The sequence below is a fragment of the Ursus maritimus genome, unplaced genomic scaffold (genome assembly GCF_017311325.1).
Source record: "Ursus maritimus isolate PB19 unplaced genomic scaffold, ASM1731132v1 scaffold_13, whole genome shotgun sequence".
Taxonomy (NCBI): domain Eukaryota; kingdom Metazoa; phylum Chordata; class Mammalia; order Carnivora; family Ursidae; genus Ursus; species Ursus maritimus.
The window spans coordinates 52867769-52888797 of NW_024423675.1; the positions used below are offsets into that span (position 1 = coordinate 52867769).

Genomic DNA, 21029 nt, shown 5'->3' on the forward strand with positions numbered 1-21029 from the left:
CCTCTGTTCTCAACAGTACCGTCCATGCAGTCAAATAAGCCCAAGTCATTTAAAGGAGAAGAATTCCATTTTAATTGTTAAGGCTTGCACCAAACCTACCTTTAAAACCCAAAGTTCATTTCAATTAACCTTATTCCCCAAATCGATATAATAAATTCTCTGGCAGGATGAGACCGAGCAACATCCTGTCTGATGGAGATGACCTCAGGAAAATATGGTGCTATGGATTTCGGCGCTGAAGAATAGCCAAAGTGCTGAGTGGCACTGAGCTCATAGCACGGTACACAGAGCCTTTCACCTCTAAATCATTGTTTTTAATCCAGTATAGATTGGAAGCAGGCGAGTGACCTTGCTTTTTAACACTTGTTCGCTGACCTGTATTAAATTGGATGTTGATCTGGGTCCAGCTTCAAATACGTGTCTACACAGCGGACATTTTCTGAGCCCCACACTGGCTTCCAAGAAACTAGGCTGAACGAAATTAGAGAGGATTTTTTGGTCTGTGTTTGTTCTTTCCCCTTGTGTAGATAGCCCCTCCATGACTGTGATGGAGTATTTATAGGGAGATTTTTTGGATCAGCGATTATGTCTTAGTCATCTCATAAGGAGCCTATCTCAAGACTAACACATTTCTATTTGGTTAAGCATTTATAATTATCAATGTTGAGATTATCACTTTTAAATTAATTTGTAAATATGTAAAACAACAAGGGAGAGAGAACCAACCCTTAGTCCCTAAGAGCGACCCTCCCACAAAGCCTCAGGCAAATTTTAATTATTAGCTATAACTGATCTGTATAATTAGCCTGGGCTAATATCCCCTAATGTCTTTCTATTTAAAGACACAGACACACTATTTATATACCCAGACAAGTTTGCCATTCTGAGAAATCATCTCCATTTCAGCCATGAGGAGCACCAAGCTGGTAAACAGACTAGCAATTTGGGACTGTAAGGGCAACCTAGATTCATAAACCCCTCATCAGAGAAGTCTAACTGTGTGAACAAGAGATAAAGGAAGAGTGTCAGCCTGAATGCATTGGTCTCAACATAGCTGATGAGCTGAGCCATCTAGGAGGAAAGAGGATCTCTGACCCCTACCATGTGATTTTGATTAAGCAAGCCTGGGAGAGGGTTCAGGAACCTGAACTATTAACGAGCTCCCCAAGCTATTATGATGATCATCAAGATTTGGATATCATCTCTGAATCACTTAATCTTGTGGGGAGTAGAGGGCCAGGAAGAGGGAGTTCCATCCCTTCATCTGTGAAGTCAGCCCCAGACACTGGCAGGAACTCCTGCAAAAGACCCTAAAAGCACCCCATCCAATCCCATATGTTTCCTTTCATAGGCAGACCTTCCTGGATGTCTAATATTGATTTTCATAAATCTGAAGCAAATTGATATAATCATAATAACTTCTAAAGAGAAGACAGAGTAAAACTAAACCTCCATATCCTGGACCACCGGACCCTTCCTGAGCTCCCCTGTCTGAAATCTCTTGTATTCTGTTCTACCCCTCGTTCTGCTTTAGCCAAATTCTTGACTGCACAAAGTACTTGCATTGTTGTTTTGTTCTAATCTTTTCCCAGATCTTTGCTTGGCTGCCAACGTCTCTTTCATCAGATCCCAACTCATAGATCACTTCCTTGAGTGATCTCAGGACACTCCATCAGGGGTAGCCTCCTTTGCAACCCCCCTACCTCCCCCATGTTGGATTTTCCATTTTAAGACCCCTGTTTCCTTACTTCCCAGTTCTTATCTTATTCTATAAATATCCTATGTGTTATTTGTTGTCTGTTGATTGTTCCTCTTTACCATCTAAAAACTGTGAAGTCCATAAGGTCAGGAGCTAATGGTTGCTGTAGCCGCTGATGAATTGTTGAGTTGTTGCCACCACCATATTATACAGCCAGTTAGGCCATTGGACCCAGGCTAGCCGACTCTGGGACTCTCTCCCACACCACAACAGAGATGTGACACAATCTTTCAGTTTCACTTACATGCTGGCACAGCAGATGTAATCATCATGAGTGTCTAAGTTCTGAATGATAAATGAAGAGAACTGTAAATTGAGAATTCCAAGTTTTATTAGAGTTCACAGAGTATTTAGTCTTTTCTTGTAATAAGAAGAAATTCTTTTGGGGTCATTTCCCATCTTTTAGTCCAGGGACATTCTTTGTCTACATTATAGCTTTTTGTTTTGTTTTGTTTTGTTTTGTTTAAAGATTTTATTTATTCGACAGAGACAGAGACAGCCAGCCAGAGAGAGAACACAAGCAGGGGGAGTGGGAGAGGAAGAAGCAGGCTCATAGCAGAAGAGCCTGATGTGGGGCTCGATCCCACAACGCCGGAATCACGCCCTGAGCCGAAGGCAGACGCTTAACCACTGTGCCACCCAGGCGCCCCTATATTATAGTTTTTATACTGGCCGACGCTATTGACAAGAGCATTAACAAAAATAACCCTAGAGGCGCATACAGTTAAAACAGGGAAAAGAACATTAAAATGACAGGGCATATAAATATAAGAGAAACCAGAATAGAAGAGGAACTGGAACACACTGGCTACCCATTATTGGAATGTATTTGTTAAATAACAGGTGCTTCCCAACTCTAAAACCCCAAGGAGCCCTTATTATACAATTGGACATTAATGTTCAAGTTATTTTAAATTCAGATTTTCTTTAAACATTTCTAGTAATCTTCCCTTGTTTGCTTTTACAAAGCCTTGTTCCTCTTCCCAACCCCCTTCCAAATCAAGACACATTTTTTTTCTTTTTCTTTTCTTTTTTTTTTTTTTTTGCAGTAGAACTGCAAAAGAGTTGACACTTGGCATGTGGTGATTCAAAAAATACACTGTCCCTTCTCACCACCCCTGATGTCTTTATCTGACAAAATCCATATGCTGTGTGATCACCATGGCAACTAAGTAGGATTGTAATTGCAACCCTGGAAAGCTAATTTTTTCACTCAAATTGTGGCATACGTTTAACCTGTCTGAAGTTTCAACAAACCATCTTTTAATGACAAGTGTTTTGAAAGGTCTAATTTAGTCTGTTTGTTTGAAGGCACATTTCTTCCTTTTTTTTAACTTAATAAATTAGCTCTAAAAGGGGAGCACAAGAGGCTGCAATATTTTCTGACCTTACCTTATAAAATTATACCTGATCATTTTATAGCAATAAAATCTAAATGTATGACTCTTTCTGAAGGCTACACAGACATTAGAATCCTCACACTCTGTAGTGAGAAAGAGATAAGTCTCTATGGAGATACAACCACACAGACAAACAGTTCTTAAGGTCCAAGTTCCAAACTATTTTCTTCCACCTGCCATTAAGGAAATGCTGCCTCTCCTGTGACCAATGACACAGGTATTCAGGCCGAGTAGCTATTAAAGTTTCTCATGTAGGCAAGCCATGAGAGACTCTTAACTCTAGGAAACAAACCAAAGGTTGCTGGAGGGGAGGTGGGTGAGGGGATGGGGTATCTGGGGTGATGGGCATTAAGGAGGGCACTTGATGTAATGCACATTGGGTATTATATGCAACTGATGAATCACTAAATTCTATCACTGAAACTGATAATACACTAATGTTAACTAAATTGAATTTAAATAATTTTTTTTTTAATTTCTCATGTAATGAACTTCAGCTTAGGTGAAATTTTCCTTCTGTGCTTCTGGTTCACAGTAATTTCTAAAGTGGCTACGTTTTATTTTTTGGGATACATAGATGAAGCATTACTTTTGGAAAGCTATATGGGTTCAATCATTAAATTCACTTAGGGTATGCATGAGAAATGAAGCCTGGTGAAGAAATTTTAAGAACCTAGTTCTGGCCCAGCCAAGAATTATAGCTATTGCCCTCAAGAAGCCTACAGTCTAGCTACCTGGAACTTCATGGTGCTTAAAAAGAAAAAAGAAAAAAAAAAAAAAGTTCAGGCATGGAATTCAAAAGAATTGGAATCTAGTTCGAGTTCAGATGGTTTCTGGCTGTGTGATTATAAGCTCATAATGTGCAAATGGACGGCTCCATGGTATGATGGGTGTGTATCCTTGAGTCCAAGCCCAGGTCTGCCTGAAGGGTGAGGGAGAATCTGACATGAAGCTATCTGCTTGAAGGAAAAGGAACTTTTCAGTGGATACCTGAACCTACAAAAAGGGCAAATGAGCCCAGCGTGGCCCAAGGAACCAAAGGTCGGAGGGCAGAGAGATCTTGAGCACGCGACAGTGTATGGGTTAGAACAGGCCCCGGCCCCTGATAGATCCATCCAGTGCACTCTAGGACCCCTGTCACGGCACACCAGAGAACAGGGACTGTGGCCAAAACAGCAAAACAAAGCAAAGATCCTTTGTGCTAGAGTGACCACACCGCTGCTTTGCCTGGGGTGACCTCAGCTTGACATGCCTGCTGTCCCGGCGTAATGAGCAGTTGCTCCCGCTTTCACTCTCAGAAGTGCGTCAGGCAGGGGCATCTGGGCGGCTCAGACAGCTAAGCGGCTGCCTTGGGCTCAGGTCATGATCTCCGGGTCCTGGGATCGAGCCCATGGGCTCCTGCGTTGGGCTCCCTGCTCAGCGGGGGTCTGCTTCTCCCTCTCCCGCTCCAGGCTCCTGCTGTCTCTCACCATCTCTCTCTTTCTCAAATAAATAAAATCTTAGGAAAAGAAGAAGTGGCTCAGTCTGAATATAGAAGTATGTGGTCACCTGCTCCGTGCTGGTATTTCTGGAGATTGAAGACAGCCTGGAGGTGTTGCTACTTTGCGAGTATGTCACCATAGCTCCTGAGTGTGAACTGAGGAACATCCCCCCTTCCGCAGCCCTCTTCCCCCAAGATGCCTGCAGAGGCCTGGAACAGGTGCAGCGGGGACTGGAGCAGTTGGGACTGGGAGCGCGGGGCAGCCCGGGAGCAGCAGCACCAGGAGCAGTGCCATGCTGGGCAGATGGGAAGCCAAGGAGAAGGGTCACAGCGGGGGGGGGGTGACTGAAAGGTGCTTGGGAGAATAAGGAAAGCACACCCTACCATCGCTCCCATCCCCCGGAGTAGGGGAAGTCAGAGAATGCTCCCAGTGTCAACCCTTCCCTGATCCAACCACTAAACTCATTCCAGGCAGGGGGTCCTTTCTTAGGCTACCAGTTCCTGAGAACCCTTCTGGTGATCCCTCTCGTCCTCCTTCCCAGTCTCCTGCCCACAAACGCAGGGATAACTCAGGTTCAAAAGACACACTCCCCTTTCCCCCTGCTTTCTCCTCACTTGGACATCCTTTCCAAGCCCAGAAGCCCCTTTTTCCTTCAGTCTTCTATTTCTGTAAACAAAGGCTGGAAAAATGTGCTGACAAATTCTGGACATATTCCATACCTCATGGCTTCCCAAAACTAGAACACAGAGCTAGTTTCCTGTTTGAACAGAGAAAAGAGAGATGGGAAATTATGAGAAAAGCGATAGCTTATTTTATTGGTTTTCTATCACTTCTGGAACAAATTACCACAAACTAAACGTCTTTAAACAGCCCAAACTTAGTATCTCACAGATCTATAGGTCAGAAGTCCTGGTGGGTTCAGCTGGTTCTTCTGCTCTGAGCCTCACAAGGCCAGAATGAAGATGTTGGCCATCCTGGGCTCTTATGTGGAAGTCCTGGGGGTGGGATAGACGGTCATCTGCTTCTAGGCTCATTTACACTTTTGGCACAAATCAGTTCCATGTGGCTCTAAGTCCCCCTTTCCCTCCCGGCTGTCAGCCTGATGTTATTCCCAGCTTCTAGACGTGGCTCACGTGCCTTCGCTTATGGCCCTGTTCATCTCCAAATCCAGCAGCCTTGGGCCTAGTCCCTCCCACATCGTGAATCTCTTTTACTTCCTCTTCTGATATATCTTCTGCTCGTGAATGGAGAAGGTCCTTTGCTATAAGATTGGGTGCATCCAATAATCCATGTTAATCTCCCTATTTTAAGGCCCATAACTTTAATTACATGTGCAGTCCTTTTTGTCATGTAATAGAACAGAACCGTAGTGTGTCACCAAAAGGTGGAGGACTCGGGAGTCAAAATTCTGACTACCCACAAATTTAATATCTCAAAATGTGGCCAGTCACATTGCTATTCCTGTAGCTCCAGTTTCAACCCCAGCTAAGGGGGAAAGCCTGAAGATAGAAGCAAAGAGATGGTAGATGAAAAACACCTGAAGCACATGCCAAGGTGGGGATCTAATGAGGACTGCAAAAGTTTTCAACGGAGAAAGTACTATAACTTCTCAGGCAAAACAGGTGACCTAGATTCGTTTCCCTCCAGCCTTTGTCCAAAGATGATATCATCTGTTTTCCGAAAAGGCCACAGCAGGGCCAAGGCAGTGGCAGGGACTCCTGAGAGCAAAACCCCCAAGCATGAGCTGTGCGTCAGGCACGTGAAGAGTCAGCCCAAGGATGCCAAGCTCTGCTCATTGCTGATGCCAGCCCAGGAATGGAAAGACAGCACCACAGGAATGGACGTCCGAAAGGCACCGGAGGGAAGGGCAGACAGAAGGGGAATACAGTTTATAAAGATTTCTTTAAAAAAAAAAATTCATCTGAGTACATTTGAAGATCTAATTAACTTTATTAAGTGATTTATAAAACAGGCAGCATTCCATCTAGCAATAGAAGGGACCTCTGAGATGTTATATAAAGTGGAAGGTTTTATAGGAAGGAGGGTAGGGCAAGAAAGTCATTAGCAGAAGAAAAGGATTGTTCCAGGCCAGGTCACCTTCCCTGAGGTGGAAGGGCAGAGAGTCTTTAGGTGGATTCCTCCTCTTCCTTTGGGGGATAGAGAGGGTCCATGTGACAGATTACTGCATTGGTGCTCATCAGAAAACTCCTGATTGAGGCTAAGAGTTACACTTTTGGGGGAGGTTGAAACTGCAGGTGTGTCAGGTATTAAGACCCTGGTGACCTGGCCAAAGTGACACTATTTTGGGCTTGTGGTTTTCTTTCCAAGGAGTCTTTGACATATTTTTTTTTAGCAATGTTCATGTCTTAATGCACAGGATTAGAGTGAATAGAAGCAGATGTATCATCCCAATAAACTTTGGAGACTTTCTAGTACAGAAAGACCACTTTAACCTTTATGCCAGCTGATGATCTTGACCTGTATCTTCAGAGCTCACTAACCTGCAAGACAGGCTCCCCTCATTTGCATGATGGCATTGAGCCAAGTTAGTCTGAGGACACTGAGGCTGAAGAGGAGAGGGGCCATGGAAGGGAACGGTGCAGTATCCACTTTCTTTCACTTGAATTGAGTACATAAATTAGAAACTTGAAAGTAGAGGCCAATGTGTTCTCAGGACAGTTATTAAAATTGCTTTTTCAGTGTTTGCCTACCCAGTATTACAAAGTTGTTTTTGTAGGAAAGAAAGTAATTCATGTTTCAGATCTGCTGTCATTATAAAAGAAGTCACAGCTACAAGTCTAGACATTTATGACTATTTCACAAGGACTTGTCCTTATGAAATAATCATTGTTTTATGCCAGCTGTGGTTTATTGATCTGATATGTGCCTGAAATTATTTAGATAGGGCAATGGGACTCTCTTCTCTTTCCAGCATACAGAGAAAAAAATGTCCTAGACTCCTGAAAATATAATAAGCATCTGATATTGGAAACACATTAGGGTTGTATTTTTCATTTATTAAAATCAGTTTAAAATATGCTCCAAATTTAGTTTTTACTCCTCTCTCTCCTCTTTATAAAGAAAATAACTTTTCCTCAATTCTCTTCAGTTGCCAGTAATTTCTGTTTTTAAAAATAAGGGAGAAGGAGGAGGAAGAAGGGAAGGAGGGGAAGAAAGAGGGAGGATGGGAGGAGAAGGGAAGGGAGAAAAGGAGAAGACATTCTTTACAGTTAACTGGATTTTATAGATCTTCTATGAGCACGCAGCTCATAGGAGGGAACACAAGGGTTAAAATATTTATGGTAATGACCGTAGGGCCACTAACTAGGGAGGACTGGCCTAGAGGAAAAATTCTTATGTTCTGTAGCCTCAGCTTTCAGTGGTACTTCTATGATTCATTGTCTTATAACCAAATAATTTTGGAGTAGTTCATGGCAGAGGTCTCTAGCTATGTATCATTTTTATATACTCTAGGAATTACTTCTTTCTGTTTTACAGATGAAAATGTTAAGTGTAGCTTTCAGGTGCTAATGTACTGTATCTGTTAATATTGACAGGAAAGTATGTCCTTTGTGACTCAATATTAACCTTCAACATTTCTTTTGTTCCTTATGCAAGATATTTCAATGAATTACACATTTCCTGTTGATGTGTGTTGATGATGTTTTTCATTGCTTGGCTTACTAAAACTAGCTGGCTGTTGTCAGACAGTGTAGTCAGTCCACTGCGGTATGAGGATAAGGAGGAATCCTGAATGAGAAGTCTGTATTGGCTGGTTAATCTCTGATCCTTTCCCCAAACACTGAAATTTGCCAGAATTAGATTTTGGACATCATTTTGCCCCATGTGAGGTGTCTTTTTTCTTTGGTTACTTGCAGAAACTGAGCCCTAAAATGTTACCCTTTCAATGTCTCCCAATGTGTCTTCAGAGGTTTATTATGTATTAGATAAAAAGTGGTTCCCCGACCCAGTTCATAAAATAGTTCCTACGTCATCTTCCAAAAGTTCTGTAATTTTGGGTTCCATTTTAAGTTTTTAATCCACCTGAAATTGATGTGTATTTATGGTGTGAGGTTAGGATCTAATTCAATTTTTTTAGATGACTAATGACTTTTGTCTAAAAGTTGTGTTCTGGGCACATGGGTGGCTCAGTTGGTTAACTATCTGACTCTTGGTTTCAGCTCAGGTCATGATCTCATGGGTCCTGAGATCAAGCCCCTCCTTGGGCTCCACGCTTAGTGGAGAGTCTGCTCGAAGATTCTCTCCCTCTGCCCCTTGCCCCACACACTCTCTCTCAAATAAATAAGTAAATCTTAAAGAAAATTAAAATTAAATAGGTCGTGTTCTGCCCACTAATCAATACCAGCTGTGAAATAAGTCAGGTCTCCTGGCTGTATGCTCCTAAACCAATCTCAGTATATTTTATAACAATCCCTGAATTCTCATAAACTTGGGTTCCCCACACTTTGTTTTCTCTTTTTAAGAACTATATTGACTATTCTTGACCCTTTGTTCCTCCATATACCTTTTAAAGTCAGTTTGCTTCATTCTTTTCTTCCACTCACACAAAAAAAATCCCTGCTCAGGTTTGGTTGGGATTTTTGATTGGAATTGAATCAATAGATCAATTTTTTAAGAATTAGCCTCATAATGATTTTGAGTCATGCTGTCCCTGAACAGGTTTTATCTTTTGGTGTGGGTGGGAAGGGAGGTCTTTACTAGGAAAATTTTAGGAAGTCTTTCAGAAATTTTTATTTGAAAATTTTCTACGTAAGCTAGAAAAGTAGCTAGATTTATTCTTGGGAAATTTATATTTTTGATATTATTATAAATGGTATCTTTAAAAAAAAGATTTATTTGTTTATTTTTGAGAGACAGAGAGAGAGTACGCACAAGCATGGGGAGGAGCAGAGGGAGAGGGAGAGGGAGAGGGAAACTTCAGCCGACTCTGCCACTGAGCATGGAGACGTCACAGGGCTTGATCTTAAGACCCTGAAATTGTGACCTGAGCTGAAACCAAGAGTAGGTCACTCAACTGACTTCACCACCCAGGCGCCCTAAAAATGGTATCTTTTAAAATTATTCCCTGATGGGGGCGCCTGTCTGGCTCAGTTGGTAGAACAGGCAACTCTTAATCTCAGGGTTGTGAGTTTGAGCCCCACATTTGGTGTGGAGATTACTTAAAAATAAGGGTAAAAAATTATTCCCTGATGTATAGAAGAAATGTAATTGGTATATTTATCTAGAAAACTCCAAGGATTCTAAATTATCCAGAAAATTCACTAAACTTTCTTAGTGGCTATTATACTTTATTTGTAGTTCCTTGGGATTTTGATATAGACAATTTTATCATCAGCCTATAATGACAATTTTATGTCTTGCTTTCTAATTATTTTATTTCTTTTCTTACCTTACTATGCTGCTTCCACTTCCAGTACCATCTTTAACAGGAGTTAATGTTAAGGACACTTCATGATATTCTTAAATTAAAGGGAATCCTTTGAATGAATCACATTCAGTATAGTATTTACTTTTTTGTAGCTATACTTTTCCTTCTCTATCCTTATTGTGTTAAGCATTTGAATGTTATCCAACATTTTTTAATGAAATAATTGAGATCCTCGTGCTATTTTTCTTCTTTGATAAGTTAATGTGATAAAATATATTAATAGGTTGTTTTATGTTAAACCACCTGGGATAAACACAATTTGGTCATTTTTAATATTCTTTGCTGGATTCAGTTTACCTATGTATTTATGATGCTTATATCTATTTTGTATTAATTTATCTAGAAACTAAGCTGCTATAACAAAGAGACTCATCATACAGCATTGTACGTAAGATAGACATTTACTTTTCTTTCTGGTAATAGTCTGGAGTAGTTGAGTGTGTTCACGGCCGGCAGGACAGCTTTATGTGTTCTGTTCTTGGCTTCAAAGTCGTAGCACTTCTCAGATACTTGAAAAAGGCACAGAGCCCTGAACAAGTCTCTTAGAAAGATGGCCAAGAAATTGCCCTTCTCAGACCCATTCACATCTCATTCACCCAGAGTTAATCCCATGGCTACAATAGCTGTGAGAGAAACAGAAACATATTCCTCTTCTCATTTCCTTCTTCCTTCTGTTTTGCTTATTTTTATTCTGATGTTTTTGTACTGACTTCTTAAGATGAATGCTTAATTCGTTTACTAAGTATTCCTTTAGCTGCATCCATATATTTTGATATTTGGTGTCATCATTGTAATTTTGCCGTAAATACTTCTAATTTTTATCATGATCTGTTCCTTAACTCTTGAGGTTTTTAGAAGCAAGATGCCTCCGTAGAACCAAAATTCAAAGCAGGATAATATATAACGGGGCACCTATGTGGCTCAGTCAGTTGAGCACCCCACTCTTGGTTTCATCTCTGGTCGTGATCTCATGGGTCCTGGGAGCCCTGTCATAGGATCTGCTCTGAGCAGCCAGTCTGCTCTAGATTCTCTCTCTTTGTCCCTCCCACCACATGCACTCTCTCTGTCTCTCAAAGAAATAAATAAATCTAAAAAAAAAGAAACAAAACCCAGGATATATGGTATGGTAACTCTTGTGTAAGAAAAGGAAATAAGAATATATTCATATATCCATTATTCATTGCAAAAAGTAACACAGGAAGGATAAATTGAATCTTTTTATTTCAAGAAAGTTTTTTACCTACAAATGATGGTGAGAGTCAAGGGGAAGAAATGTGGGAAAGAGTGACTTTTCTCTGAATTTACCTTTTTTGTATAGTTTCACTTTTGGAAGCATATTAATGTTCTATATATTCAAAAAAATAAAATTAAATCAACAAAGTTGGGAAGAGAGGAAAAACTGATACTGCAAGTAGACTGAAACGAATGAACTCAATTGTATTTTAAATGAATTTCATAAGCACCCCAAAAGGAAAAAAAAAACACGAATTGATGTAATTTATGAGCACAGTATTTGACTGTATGTTCTCTGTCTTGGGCAAGATTATGGGGCAAGTACTACAAACAATTCTGGGAGTCGTTTTAGTAGATTTTGGCTTTTGTCGTGGTATAGGTAAAACAGTTCTGAAACGATTTAGATCTAGGATAGGATCCAGCAAGTTAGTAAATGTGCTGCTGGGACCCAGATTTATCACTATGACACACATGTATGGAGTGAGGGCAAGAAAGAATCATGTGGGAATGGAGTGGAGTTGGGACTATCAGTGTAAATGCACCTTTTCTATAACACACGTCTATGTGTGTGATGCATGTAATATGTGCATGTGTATACATGCATGTGTACACATAGGTATATGTTTGCCTATGTGGGTATGCAGATATTCTCTCCTATATTCACTGAAAAGGCCAAGAAGCAAAGACACCCTGGTAACCATGATCTTAGATTCTAACTCCGTGCCTCACTAGCTGACTCCAGGTTTTCTTTATCTGAAAATTCCTTTGCCTTTGTTTTTGAAAGATATTGTCACTAAGACTACAAATTTAGTTTTACATTTCTCTTTCTCTCCGCACATTGAAGATATTGCACTGCCGTTACTTCTCTGTTGTTAATTTAGGGAAGTAAACTCTCAATCAAATTGTTAAATTTGGTAGGTGATTTGATCCATCCCTATGGTTTTAGATCTTACCTTTGTCTTTGGTGTTGTGCAATTTACTTCCATGTGTTAGCTTTATTTATTTATATTATTCAGTACAAAAAGTATGAAACAGTAAGTATACTCGAAGTAGTATAAAACTAAGAAAATTCATTGCCATTAATTCTCCATTTGTTGCCTCGGCCCCTTTTTTCTTCTCCCTCTGGATTTCCGAGAAGATACACATTTGACCTTCTCTATTATCTGTATTATGAGACTTATCCTTCATATTTCTCATCTCTTTGTCTCTCTGTGTTTTGTTCTCGATAATTTCCACCAATCTAGTTTCAAATTTCCTAATTCTCCCTCAACTATGTAAAAACTGGTGGCAACCAAGTGTTTAACTCTGAAGACACTTTACATAATTTCTGGAAGTTCTATTTAGCTCTTTTAAAAATATTTGGGCTTTTAAGTCACTTGCCCATTTTACTCAAGTTTACATACTTGCTAGGTTTCTAAATACATACTGAATGTGATTATTTTATATGCTGTGCTTGACAATTATAATATCCAAAAACCTTGCAGGTCTAGTCATACTGTCTTCTTTCTGAGCACTTGTGCTCTTGGCGCTCTCCATTTTATGATTTTTTTCCTCTTGGTCTCACAGAGAAGGGGATAGGGAGCATGGATTTCCGGTTCTCCCTTAAACTTAGCATTCATATACCTCCTTTTGTAAGACCTCATTTTGGAGACCTTGAGTTGACTCTGGCTTTGTCTGTCTTCCCCTCTGTGTGCTTCATAATGCCGTGAAAGCCAATGTTCAAGTTCACTCTTCCGGCAAAACCTCAAAGCCAAGTGCCTTCAGCATGTATCTTACCTCTTCAGATTCTTACTTTCCCTGGATTTTGGCCTTCCAGCCATAAACAAACTACTTTTAGTATTTCATTTAGAAATTTTTACTTGTTTTCAGCAAAAGGGTCAGTCAAGGTATTTGATCCTCCATACTGCTGGAGCCTTCTGGAAGTCCCCTGCATATATTTTAATGAACTTTATAAATTTGCATGTATTGTCTAAATGTGTGTATTATTTTATTATAAAGAAAATTTAAAAATGAAAGACTAAAAAATCACTGACCTTAAATAATATGCCCTTTGTCTGTCATAAGGAAGAAATATAAAGAAATATTGGTAGCAATGCCAGAGCCATTGCTCACTTCTGACCCCTTTCTGACCCCTAGTGCTTTCTGTGAGTGGGGTGCTGGGAGTGGGAAGGGGGTGAGAGGAGGACTTGATTTATCCACGGGCTGGGATTTAATGCCCTGGAATAACAGAGTCTGTACATACCCCTTCCTGGACATGTGAAAATGCCACGTGTCCCTGTAGAGTCTTTTGTCCCTGAAACACTCAAACCCAACCTTCATTCTAGGTGCATTCTTAAGATATACCCTTGGTCTGAGAAATTCACCAAAACTCAGTAATGCACACACATTTGGATCCCAGCAATTATAATATTTGTTTAGACTTCTTTTCTGTTAATAATATATCCAAAGCATTAAATAATATAAATAATAATTGAATAATATATCTTGAGGATTTCCATGCTGAATTGTCTTTACAAATGTGCATTGAGTGGTTTGACCAGGGTTTCATTCTTAGCACATTTGTGTGGCTTCTCACGCTTGGCTCTTACAAACTGAGCCATTCTGAATGACCCTGTAATTCCTCTTTACTTTATATCTATCGTTATTTGCTTAGACTAAATTCCCAGGGCTTAAACTGTGAGGTCACATAGCAGACATATTTTCAAAGCTCAGTACATGTTGTCCCAATGCCATCCAGAGGAGCTGGGCCAATATACCTTCCACAAGTGGCCCGCGGAAGTGCAGCAACAGAGGTTAGCTTGGTAAAGGTGACACATTCAGAGCTAATCTCTAATAAAAAAATAATCTCATCAGATTTTTTATCTGGCTCCGTCCCTAGTCTAAAATTGATGAAAGGTACGCTGTAGCATACTCGATATTATGCTTACTTAAAGATCTTACAAAATATCCAGACTTCCCTCCCCTTTCACTTCTTTGTAAAAATTTAATACCAGAATTATTGCAGTTTCTGAAATTACTGACGTATCTTTGCTTTGACAAAACCCCAGCTGTCACATGCTGACTAGTAGCCTGTGGTATTTTCATAATTAATTAGAACCAAATAGCAGGGCCACAATAAATGAACAGACGATTTTCCTATTGTTATCTCCTTGAATGACTCTGTCCACAGACCCGCTAATGGTAACTCACAGTGAGTTCCCTGTAACCGATGTGAATTAGCAAGAGATACAGCTTTTTGACACTAATTCTGCTTGGATTTGGTCACGTGAGAGTCTTGTGTTATGATTTCTAGCAGATAATGTTGGAAGATTGATCTTATAAAGTAAACAGGCAGCTGGCTACCTGGCACGGCTTTAAATCTGTTTCACTTAATAGGAGGCTGTTCATTAGATCTCTTGCCGTCCCTGGTTAAATCCTCCTGTCTTACTGTTCCTGCTTTTGAGATTACGCTGTGCAAAAGGGCATTTCTACACAAAGAGTTTGTGGCCGGGGTCACGAGTACTTTTGAAATGGCTGTCTTTCTCACCATGGATGGAAAGGTAGTTCAGGCATGCGTAACTCGTTCACAAGCAAACATCTGTCCGTTGTGCTGTGTACAACTTCATCAGCTGGGAATGAAAAACCCATTCATAATACTTCTGTTTGCAAACTTCTGTCCTCAAGGCTGTTCAGGTTGTAAGTTCTATTGCAGAGAGAAGCCAGGGCCTGAATGCTTAGAGAGAGGCTCAAATTTAAGGTAACATTAGAAAATTATAAGGTGTTGGCAATTGCGCAGAAGCCCCCTTTTTGAGTCAAGGTTGGGAAATTTGGATGTGAGGCAGGTGTGAATTCTCTACTAACTTTATCAAAGCTTGACTTCCCTTAGTCACTGATGGATTTTTCTGGTTGTTTGCATCATTCCTTTGGTTACAGAGAATGCCCTTCGCAAAGGTTTTATGTTGATTTTCCTTGAGGATTTCAGTCTAACAATATGAAGAATATTGAATATATGCAGGGCCAGTCCCATAAAAACTGAGTCAGAGAAAGGAGGCCCATGATTACTCTTAATTTGCTATGAAATTGCACATAGACTCATAAATACCAATGTGACCTGTGAAAATGAAGCAAAGAGAGGATTTACACACTAGGAAAAAGGTTTTAGACAGTATGCCTCTTGCCTTTTTTTTTTTTTTTAGCACATCTTACCATATTATTTGTTTAATGATATGTTTTTATTGCAGCATTACAGTCTGTACATTTGTTGTTCTCGTTCTTTGAAAGCAATTAAATTGTTGTGATTTTTAGGGCACGGTTATAGAATTGATTTAAGTAATACTTAAGAATTAGAACAATGCATGAGAATCATCTGGGCTATTTGTTTAAAATGCAGACTTGGTGGGGAGGTGCTATCCCCCATGATTCTAATTGGACATGTAATCAGCAGAGCCTAGAAATCTGTTTTCTTGCAAGCATAAGAGATTCTGATTTGGGTAGTCCTCAGAAAAACACTATTAAAAGCTACAATTTTTAAAAAGATAACAATTAAATAAAAATCAGCTTTATAGAAAATATAAATGAAGACTCTTGTTTTCCTGTATAATTTATTCTTATAATAAAGAGGGGCGACCAGAGTCCTGATTCCTTAAGAACCAAGGCAGATACGCTGTGGAAAGTGCAGGCGCTGGGACTCTTGGGAGGCCGACCCTGCTTGGGGCTCAGAAGTGACTTTACTAGGTCACTGTCCTGCCTGTGTCTCTTTTTCTTCCCCTCCAAATTGGGGGGAGTGGAGGTGGGAGGGGTAGAATACCTTTGTACCACCTGGACAGGTTGAATATGGGGCTGCTTTGTAAATCCAAACTGGTGTCATTATATTCAACACTTGGACAATGCTGCGTGCTTTCCAAATGTTGAGTTGAAAACACGGTAATCACAAGTGCACAGGCTTTAATGTCAGACCCTAAACTGCATAATCGTAGCCTCTCTCAGGCTTTGAAGGGTAATGCAAGGTCACAGTCACACTGCATGTAAACCAACCCTGAAAGATACAATCTTCAAGGCTGCTAGAAAAAAGGAAATTTCACAGCTTCCCTTAGCAGTAGTGTGTTTCAGGCCTTAAAATATTTCAAGAGAAATCTTTCTGAGTTCTTAATCCAAGCTGTCTGTGATGCCTCCTGGCCTGTCCTTGGGGGTGAGGGAAAAACTGCCTGCCCTAACTCATGTTACTCTTTCACAGACTGCAAAGTGTCACACTCTCTCTTGTTTTGTGTTGTTGTTGTTGTCGTTGTTGTTTTAATACAGATCATAAAGCCAGTCTCTTTGGCCTTTCCACAGAAAGCTGCAGGAAAATATTTGTATTTTGCCCATTGATTCTTTTCATTCTAGGCACTCACAGGTAACGTGATGATGACCATGACTATTGCATGTGACATTTTTCTTAAACTTTCTGTTGTTTAGTGAATGATCTGGGAGACCACTAAAAAAAATCTAAGTTTATCAGGAAATTTTCATCATTAGTCTTAGTGGGACCTCAGCAAGCCAATTTCACCCCCCTAGTTCTCTGTGACCGCCAAGTGAGAGGCTGGGACTAGACACTCGTCAGTTTGTTCCTTTACAAACTCCTGAAGTTGCTTCCAGTAGAAAGAGGATGGACTTAACCCAGAGCGCTTTGGGGTCAACAAAGGATTCCTGTTTTATCAAGTGCATTGTTGGTTCCTGGCCATCTCGTTTTTTCGAACACATCACTTCTAGTGATGAGGATAGTCTCCTCTGACAGGAGAGAAGGGAAGGAGGGCGGGGCAAAGAGAACAGGAAGAAGAGCAGAAGGGAAAGGGATTGAAAGAGAAACAGAGAAGGAGGAATGGAAAGAAGGGAAGAAAGTAGTAGCCAGCAGCAATCACAGGGAGCGTAGATGTCACAGGTACACAAGGAAAAATCACTTGTGTTTGGTGCCTGCATGTATCGTCTGCCTGAGGACAGAGTGAGTTCCTGGGACGGCTTCCTAGAATTCTATGTATTTATTTGGAGGGGAAAAGATTATATGTATTTATAATTGGGTCTAAATAAAACATAGGGCCTTGAATCAGTGGTTACCAGGCTTTTCATGGATTGTCATCCCTAACTTTCTCCCTCCCTGCTCATAAGATATTTGATGGATGTGTGTGATTTCTTCTGATGTTCCTTTATTCACTGTCCATTTTTATTTATAAATTTAAATTTCACAAATGGCACAAAAAACCTGCTAAGATTTTTCTTCATGGGGAAACCCCAGGGCTTTACTGGAGGCCGCCTGTATGCAGAGATCTCAGTGTGGACCTTGAAGACTGCATCCTGGCTTCAACCTTTTTGATGTTTTGCTAAAGATTTAAAAAGACACTAAGTTTGCATCATGCCCTGTCACGAAATGTAAAGAAGTAGCTTCTAATCTGTATGCTTTTCGCGGCATGCCCTTTTCAGAAATGGTCAGGGGAGGGGCGCCTGGGTGGCACAGCGGTTAAGCGTCTGCCTTCGGCTCAGGGCGTGATCCCGGCGTTCTGGGATCGAGCCCCACATCGGGTTCCTCCGCTGGGAGCCTGCTTCTTCCTCTCCCACTCCCCCTGCTTGTGTTCCCTCTCTCGCTGGCTGTCTCTGTCTCTGTCGAATAAATAAATAAAATTAAAAAAAAAAAAAAGAAAGAAATGGTTAGGAGAACGAAAGATGGTGTGCATGGGAATGTCTGCCAATCGGAACAAATATATTTCTTACCACTCATGCTGCAGAGGGTAACCCCAGTGCTTTGCTTTCTGATGCCCAGATACTGAAAACTATTTCTGAAAGAAAGTTCACTCTTTGGTATCAAATCAATTGGAATCGATTCCTCAGTCTGACAGTTTGCATCCCTGGCCATCATAGGATCTTGATTATTGAGCATTGTTTACTATGTATTTCAAGAATCAAAGTGCTGATGAACCAGCATGGGACCCCCTGCTTCTTACCAGGGAGGGGGCCCTTCCTAGCCTCACTGGACCACTGCAGGCCTACCCAAGCATCTTCTAGACACTTGGGCATTGGTTATTTGACCTACCTCCCCAAGGACTCATTAGAGCTATAAGATAAAGGGAAACAATATTAGACATGACACAGACTCAGGTAGCTTCCTGTTATCTTTCTACAGCCAGCATTAAAAGCCAGAAAGAGCCTCCCAGAAATGCATGCCCTTATGGATTAAAAAGTTTCTTTTCTTTTCTTACTAGCCTAATCCTCCTTTAACTGCTGCTATGATTTACAGTTGAAAGTTTATATCCAAGTCTGCCTGCTCAATACTGATTTGAGGCTTGGGGTTGTACACAGACCTTTAATCAGTCTTATAATTGTTATTATTTAGTCCAGGTGTGGATTTTTTCCCTTGGTAATCTATATACTGGAAAATTCTCTGTGGGACATGCTAGAAAAAAAGAAAGGATAGCACTCTTATTAAAACTTTATGAAAGAAAGACCTTTAAATCACCTACAAATATAGAGCCAGTTTCCAACGTGTCATGTCAAGGCATTGCCTCTAAATTTCCATTGTTGTTTCAGGACTTAGACCACTTTTACTCACTTTAATAAGTGTAACTGCCCATTCACCAATATAGAAAATTCAAGGTTCAACAGTGTGAAATTCTGCATTAATTATGCAAAACCTCAGTCAAGGCCATGATTTTTTCCTACACATTTTATGACACTATTTTGTCTAGACGTTATGTCCTTGTTGCCCTGAATTATAGCATTTATTGCCAAATTGCTTTAATCAGTTATCACCATTCAAAACTATGTGTCCCAAAGAGTTTAGAAGGAAGCAAAGTACAGTCATGATATGAAGAAAGTAAACTGTGTTCAATTATGCATCATGTGTCTTGATTAAAATACTTATGGGGAGCCCTGTTACATTTCCAACCACCACCTCTGAGCCCAGTCATGAAAACTTAGCCAATTATATCCCACAGAGAATGTTTACCTAGAGAACCTCAAATATTATGGAGGTGAACTCAGGCCCTATGTTTTATTTAGACCCACTTGCATTCTCCATAGTCAAACAAAAGTGAAACAGCTAACTATATTTTCGAGTTCTCATACACAAAGATTTTGAGGGTGTCAATAATTAGCCTTAAGACTATTAATAATCTTCCTTTTCAAAAATTATGTCTTGGCAAGGAAAGGGGAGTGCTGGGGCTGCGGTGGGGAGTGGAATGGGGAGCCAGCGGTAGTGTGGGCTGGTGGCCTTGACCTATGTGACTGGGCGGTGCCAACGCAGCCTCTATCTGGAGGATAGATGACCATGGAGGAACCTGTTTCCAAAAAGGTTCGACTGAGTGAAACAGACTTCACGGTTATGCCACGAGATGAGTTAACTGTAAGAAGGAGGCAATAGGAAACATATGTCCAAGCTTTGGAGGGCAAGGACACAGATCTTAATTCCAGTGATGTAACTGAGTGAGGGGGGTCTGGGGAAACACTAAAGCAGCAATGAGGCAAACATCCTTGAACTGCAACTAGCAACCAAGCAGCAAGGGGAGCAAGAGTGGCCTACTCAAATCCAGCACCTCAAGCAAGTCCAGTAGCCTAGCATTGCCTGAGGTCAACAACGGTAGACCCAGTGATCAGCTTGTTTCTTCCTAAACATGAAAGGTGAGTTGGAACAGACTAAAGACAAACAGGAACAAGCCCAAAATGAACTGAGTGCCTGGCAGGTTACGAGATACTCCCCAGTCAAGACTTCCCTGACAGTCCCACTCTGAGAGAGGTGTGGTGGGGGACATGCAAGTACTCAGTTTCCACACCAAGACTCGGACATTTGGAGCTAAAAAAGGCCTCATTCTTATACTATCCGGCTTGTAACGGTTAAGATAAAACTTACCGGATGAACCCTGTCTTTCAGCCTTATTCTCTTCCCCCCTCCCCTTGTTTCAAAGGACTGATGGTTTTGAACTATTCCAAAGAAGGGGCCACCTCCGAAAAATTCCCCTTCCAGAACATGTAGACACTTGGAACATTTTTCTGTAAAGAAAATAGAGGGGAAAACGAAAGTCTTAAGTCTGTGGCACACTGTGTCTTCAGACAGTTTGGAGGAATGAGAACGTAGAGATTTGAAATCATGGATTGAACATGTAAAATTCCAGTAAAATGTAAAAACAGAATATGTTCTTAACCTTGAGCATCGTGAGTTAGAGACACTGTGTATCAGTTTTGCCAATAAGACCGTGGACTTCGTGATTGTTGTTGAACTTCAGGGTCAAAACTCCAGTGAGGTGAATTTTGCCCTTAAAGAGGTTTTTGTTTTTGTTTTTTGCTAAGAACCAATTTAATTGTCACGAGAGAATCAAATAATAGATGTCAGTACAAGTAGTTCATATATTCAACCATTTAGTTTGAGGCTCTATATTATTTGATTGAGCCTTAAATCAATGTGGCTTTAATCAATGGTTTGTTCCTTGAATAGTTCTAATGCTGTAGACAATCTTAGTAAGACTGTACAAGTATAAAGGCATGCTATCAAACTTCAGGTTGAAACTATTGGAAGCATTATAAACATTCGTTTCACTGCTAGAGTGTAGTAGGATATTGGCTGTGATGAGACTCACTGTGTTATTCTTTTCAGTAGTGAAATTAAATCCCCATTGCCTGCAACAGGCACATGTTGAAAAGAGCATTGTCATTGATGTTAATGTGGGAATGTGTTTCTTTCATTGTATTTAGGCATTTTCTATTGCACT

At 40.5% G+C, this 21029-nt stretch overlaps 1 pseudogene; it reads left to right on the plus strand.

Moving 5' to 3' along the window:
• Nucleotides 1–19588: 19588 nt before the first annotated feature.
• Nucleotides 19589–20163, plus strand: LOC103666929 (annotated as a pseudogene).
• Nucleotides 20164–21029: the final 866 nt, after the last annotated feature.